Here is a 6,994-nt window from a genome sequence, read left to right as displayed (position 1 = left end):
ATGTTAGGGAAGTTTTTGGCTATTATTTCTTGGAATATTTTTTCTGTCCCCTTCTCTCTTTCTTCTCCTGCTGGCACTCCTATAATATGGATGTTGGTGCATTTAACATTGTCCCAGTGTTCTCTGAGACTCTCTTCATTTGTTTTCAATCTTTTTCCTCTTTTCTCTTCTGCATCTGTAATTTCCACTAATCTGTCCTCCACCTCACTTATTCGTTCTTCTGCCTCCTGTATTCTGCTATTAGCTGCTTCTAGTGAATTTTTTATTTCAGTTATTGTATTTTGCATCTCTTCTTGTTTAAGTTTTATATCTTGTATCTCTTTGCTCAGTATTTCCTGTAAGTTATCCAATCTTTGCCTCCAGTTTATTTCCAATGTTTTGCATCATCTTCAGCATCAACAGTCTAAAGTCTTTTTCCTGGAGGCTGAGAATCTCCTGATCACTTTGCTGTTTTACTGGGGTTTTTTCTTTCTCCCTCATCTGAGTTATAGTTCTCCGTCTTTTCATTTTTATAAGTTTTTGGTGTGGTGATCTTTTTACAGATAACAGAATTGTAGCCTCTCTTACTTCTGATGTCTGCCCCCCTTGTGGCTGATGTTGGTTTGGGGCGGGGGGGGCAGGGGGCACTTGCTGTACGCTTCCTGATGGGAGGGACTGATGCCTGCCCACTGGTAGGTGGAGCTGATTCCTATCCCTCTGGTGTGGGACTTTGTCTCTGGGTGAGATTAGAGGTGGCTGTGTGCCTGGGGCGTCTTTAGGCAGCCTGTTTAATGATGGGCAGGGCTGTGATTCCACCTGGATTGTTTTTTGCCCTGGGGCTTCTCAGTACTCATGGGTGGGGCCAGCTTTTCCCAAAATTGCCACCTCCAGAGAAAGGCATGCTACTGAATGTTCCCAATCTGCCACCAAGAGCTTTGCTTCCAATGTCCTTCCTGCACAACAAGCCACATTCACCCCTGTTTTCCCAGGATGTCCTCCAAGAACTGCAGTCAGGTTTGACCCAGATTCCTATGGAGACTTTGCTTTGCCCTGGGACCCAGTGCACATGAAAGTCTGTGGTGCCTGTTAAGAATGGGGTCTCCATTTCTCCCAGGAGTTCCTGCACACGAGTCCCACTGGCCTTCAATGCCAGATGCTCCAGGGGCTCTTCCTTCCAGTGCCAGATCCCCACAAGTGGGAGTTTTATGTGGGGCTCAGAACTCTCACTCCTGTAGGTGAGTCTCTGTGAATCAGTTACTTTCCAGTCTGTGGGGCTTCCCACCCGGGAGGTATGGGGTTGCTTATATCACGTAATCAACCCTCCTACCTCTTGATGTGGCTTCCTCTTTGTCTTTTGGGGTAGGATATCTTTTTGAAGGTTTCCGGTCCATTTGGTTGAAGATTGCTCAGCATTTGGTTGTAAATTTTGTTGTTTTTAGGAGAGAAGTTGAGTCTTCCTATTCCATCATCTTAATCCCCCTCCAAGGTAAATTCTTGTAGGTAAATTTTTTTTTCTAGGTTGGTGAGATCAGCATTTTGACTCTATGTGTTGATTGAAGCCATCTGCTTCTGCTTCCACATGGGCTGCAGCTGATAAGCCCCAGAACTTTCCCTGCTGTGCACTTCAACAGCTTCTGAAGAATAAAGTCTTGGTACTTACTGGCTTTCAAATTCCACAGCATAAAATTTTGGAGGAATATGCTGCTACTTTTAGAGTATAGTGTGGCCCAGGGATTCTTATAATGCTGTTTAGCACTGTAAATGAGACAGACGATCCTTCAAATCATATTTAGAGTCTTTGATATCCAGTTACAGTGATCTCATTTTGCCCCAGTCTGTCTGGTTTTTCTTTTTTCTTTTCTAGAGTCATAATCTTTAGGATGAAACTTTTTAGAAGCACATTTCTTGCTGAAACTTGGCCTCTGTCCACTGGTGCTGAATAAAAATGCAGAGACAGAGTTTTGGGTGAAGGAGAAACAGATAGCTTTATTGCTTTGCCAGGCAAAGGCGGCCACAGCAGCTAATGCCTTAAAGACTGTGCCCCCCTGAGGTGAAGATTAACATGCTGTCTCTCAAGGGGTACTTTTAGAATCAGGAAGGGAGGAAGAGAAAGCAGGATTGGAGAGAAGAAGCTGAGCTGCAGTGGAGACCCAGTGAAAACCTCAGCTGGCCTCCCATGGTGCTCTTGTGCTGGAATGTTCCCTTAAGGGTTGTCCTGAGCTGGGGTGAGAGGGCTGGGCTTTTGTGTCACCATGTTGATGAGTCAATGGATGTGGCGTTTTACTGGGCATGACTTTGGGCAAGGTGAGTCTCCTCAACTGAGGTAGTTATAAGGAGGGCTGACAGGTAGGGGTCATTTTCTGCAGCTTAGTACATAGCAGCATCCTCCACACTCTTTGGAACATCTTCCACCTGGGAATCCTTGGGCTCAGGATATGTATTAACCTGCCCATGGTTAGGTCCTCAAAGCTGCCTGACCTCATCCAGATAACCCAGAGTTCTCTGACCCCACTTGGTCTGACCTGAGCCTTCCTATAGGAAAAGTTTAGGATGACTGTCATAGGGGGACTGAGAAGCAGCTTCCTCTGGGAACTCTGAGTGCCTAGGTTAGCAGTGAGCTCTGGCAGAAACAGGAAGGAAGAAAAGGAAACTTCAGACCTGTTAAGTGAGATAAAATGTGAGTATATTAACAGAAGTCTCCTCACTACACATTTCCTGACATTGTTCCCTAAGAGAGTGCCAGAGGATATGATCTTAAATTTTATCTAGTAGACTTTAAAAAAATAGTTTTAGATTTATAGAAAAATTGAGATAATACAGAGAGCTCCCATATACCCCTGCATACCAGTTTCCTGTTATTAGCATCTTACATCAGTGTGGCACCTTTGTTAACACCTAATGATCTGATATTGTTCCATGATTATCAGCTGAAGTCTATATTTCATTTTTGTCTCAGCTCAGACAGCTATAACAAAACTCTATGGCCTGGATGGCTTATAAACAACAAAAATTTACTTCTCCTGGTTCTGGAGGCTGGAAGTCTGAGATCAAGGGTGACAGTCTGGTCAGGTTCTGGGGAGAGCCCTCACCCAGGGTGCAGACTACTGGATTTCTCCTTGTATCTTTCATGGTGGAAGGAATGAGCTGGCTCTCCAGTCTCTTTCTATAAGGGCCCTGATCCTTATAAAAATGAGGGCCAAATGCCATGACCTAATCCCCTCTCAAAGACCCCTACCTTCAAATATCATCCTATGGGGGATTAGAATTCAGTGTGCAAATTTTGGAGAGACACAAGCCTGCAGTCCATAACGGACTTCCTTCGTTCTTACCTAATGTTCTCTTCTTTTCCAGGATCCCATGCAGGATACTATGTTACATTTACTAGTCACCTCTCTTTAGGCTCTGCTTCATTGTGACAGCCTCTCAGATTTCCTTTCTTGTGATGACCATGACAGTTTTGAGGAGCACTAGTCAGGAATATTGGAGAATGTCCTCTATTACAATTCGTGGGATGCTTTTCTCTTAGGGGCAGTAAGCCCATTCAAGAAGGCGGAGTCCTCATGACCCATCCATCTTCCAGGGCCACATGTTTTTTGTTTTGTTTTGTTTCTTTTGTTTTGCATGCAGAGGTTCCCAGGCTAGGGGTCAAATCAGAGCTACAGTTGCCGGCCTACACCACAGCCACAGCAACGCAGGAACCAAGTTGTGTCTGCAACCTATATTACAGCTTACAGCAACATCGGATCCTTAACCCAGTGAGGGAGGCCAGGGATCAAACCCGAAACCTCATGGTTCCTAGTCAGATTCATTTCCGCTGTGCCATGATGGGAACCCCCTCCTTTTTTTTCTGTTAACTAAAGTATAGTTGATTTACAATGTTGTGCCAGTTTCTTCTGTACAGAATATTTACTCGGTCATATATATATATATATACTCAGTATATATATGAATATATATATATATACACACACACTCAGTATATATATGAATATATATATATATATACACACACACTCAGTATATATATGAATATATATATATATATACACACACACACATTCTTTTTTGGTACAGTCTTCCATCATGTTCTATCCCTAGAGATTGAATATAGTTCCCTGTGCTGTAGAGTAGGACCATTGCTTATCCATTCTAAATGTAATAGTTTGCATCTGTTCAGCCCAAACTCCCAGTTCATTCCACTCCCTCCCTCTCCCCCTTGGCAACCAGAAGTCTGTTCTCTGTTTACGAGTCTGTCTCTGTTTTGTAGATAGGTTCATTTGTCCCATATTTTATATTCCATGTACAAGTGATATTAGATGATATTTGCCTTACTGACTTCACTGAGTATGAAAATCTAGTTGCATCTGTGTTGCTACAAATGCCATTATTTTGCTCTTTTTTATACCTTCTAATACCATCACATTGAGTGTTAGGATTTTAACGTGAATTTGGGGGGGCATAAACATTAGATTATAGCACAATCCAGTAGTACTTTATTTCATTGCCCAAATTGTTCCAGTTTTAAGCATTGAGAGCTCCTTCAGTTGGTACCTACACTCCTTTGACATACTCCAGACTATGTCTGTTTTTTTTTTCTCTTATGATCTGTAAATGTGTAAGTTTTGAAAAGTTGTTTAAACATAAAGAAGAAAAAGTAGTCTTTAGAAAAATGACTTTAGAATTTAAAATCCAGGTGATGGATGAAAAAAAATTATTTAAAAGCTTTCTTTTTTTGCTTTTTTCGGGTCACGCCTGTGGCATATGGAGGTTCCCAGCTAGGGGTCAAATCGGAGCTACAGCAGCTGGCCTACACCACAGCAGCAGCAACACAGGATCCGAGCCACATCTGTGACCTACACCACAGCTCATGGCAACATGGGATCAGTGACCCACTGAGCAAGGCCAGGGATCAAACCTGCAACCTCATGGTTCCTAGTCAGATTTGTTTCCACTGCGCCATGACGGGAACTCAAATTTTTAAAATTTAAAAATTTTTTTGCCTTTATGGGGCCACACCCATGGCATATGGAAGCTCCAGGCTAGGGGTTGAATCAGAGCTATAGCTGCCAGCCTACCACAGCCACAGCAGTGAGGGATCTGAGCCATGTCTGTGGCCTACACCATAGCTCATGGCAATGCCGGATCCTTAACTCACTGAGCGAGGCCAGGGATTGAACCCACATTCTCATGGATACTAGTCAGGTATCCCACTGAGCCACAATGGGAGCTCCAAAAAAATTTATTTTGGTATCCAATATCTAGTAGATATTAATATCCTCAATGAAGTATTCACTTACTCATTTAAAAAGTGTAATGGCTTAGATGTGGCAGCCGCAGTTCTGGCGACTGAGGACTCAGATAGTCCCTTCACTGTTAGAACTGACATCCCATTTGAGGAAGAAACACATACAGGGAGTCCTCACTTTGCATGGTCCTGATATGCATGAATTTCAGTTAGTGTAGTTAAATAACATCACTTCCCCCACCACTTGATTCAAATTCCAGTTACTGCAGTTTACCATGAACAATTGCATAAAGTACAAACTCTGCTGCTAGTTCTCCTTCAGCCCACAAATCACCATGTAACAGATGCTCCTTACAATTAGTCGACAATCATGTCACCTGTTTCAAAATCTGTAGTAATTGGTCACTGTGGCTCTGTTACTCAGTTTAGGCACAGAGAGCAAAGCATGTAGTTGTGTTATCTCCTGTCTTGTAGTGATAAACTCATAAGACATTTACAACAATGAATGATTGCAAAAGGGAACTGGATACAGCGATGAAAGTGCAATGGAGAAAAGAAAAAGTGATGATGCTGGAAGTGACATTCACACTGAATGTAAATGGATTGTAGAAGAGATTGCTGCCTCTGGGAATGTTATACCGACACTGATAGAAAGATTCTAGATGTGCAGCCAGAGGGGCTTGGTGAAGGCAAACTTACCACATAATGAGGAAGGAGATGGTTAGGAAAAGTGTGAATATGTCCCAGAGGAAGTGACAACAGCAAATACTTCAAGTTAAAGGAAGTTTGTAACGATTTCACAACATTGCTGTATAGCACTGGGAACTCTATCTGGTTCTTCTGATGGAAGCATGATGGAGGATAATGTGAGAAAAAGAATGTAAATATGTATGTGTGACTGGGTCTCTTTGTTGTAGAAAATTGACAGAACACTATAAACCATCCATAATGGAAAAAGTAAAAATCATTTTAAAAAAGTTTTCACAATATTGAGAGTACAGGGAGTAAAATGTTGGAACCTTACCCAAACTTAGAAAGGAGTAGTATAATCCCCCAAGGCATATATATAAGATACTGGCTCTTATACAGTAAATTGTACAAGAAGAAGAAAGAAAACAGTTCATACTACTTTTGATAAGCTTTGCAGAGAAATAAACTCTTTATTCTCAATGTTTCAAGTGTGACAAATTATAATATACTAAATAAATACTAATTTTTACTGTTTTTTCACTTCCCTCTACATTTATAACCGACAGTAAGAGAGTCTCTGATGTTTAAACAATTTTTTGAAGGTCACAAAACAGTCATTATCCCACTGATTATTGAGGTCACTTTTCCAAGTTTCACTTTCCAGGTTATTTTAAGGCCCTGCTCTTCCATGCAAAGTGAGAATTGCCTACATGTAGTGTGTCAGACAGTAGTGAGTGCTCGGGAAACAAACTGCACAGGTTAAGAGGAGACGAAATGCCAAAATTGATATTTTATTTATTTTTATTTTATTTATTTTATTTTTTTGTCTTTTGTCTTTTTGTTGTTGTTGTTGTTGCTATTTCTTGGGCCGGAGCGGCATATGGAGGTTCCCAGGCTAGGGGTTGAATCGGAGCTGTAGCCACCGGCCTACGCCAGAGCCACAGCAACGCGGGATCCGAGCCGTGTCTGCAACCTACACCACAGCTCACGGCAACGCCGGATCTTTAACCCACTGAGCAAGGGCAGGGACCGAACCCGCAACCTCATGGTTCCTAGTCGGATTCGTTAACCACTGCGCCA

Source organism: Sus scrofa, chromosome 17 (assembly GCF_054392235.1).
Source record: "Sus scrofa isolate SSC_HxYL_T2T_F1_AM1 chromosome 17, Sscrofa_HxYL_maternal_Yorkshire_Landrace_v2.0, whole genome shotgun sequence".
Taxonomy (NCBI): Eukaryota; Metazoa; Chordata; class Mammalia; order Artiodactyla; family Suidae; genus Sus; species Sus scrofa.
The sequence above is the reverse complement of the archived record's forward strand: the minus strand, read 5'-3'. Positions refer to the sequence as shown.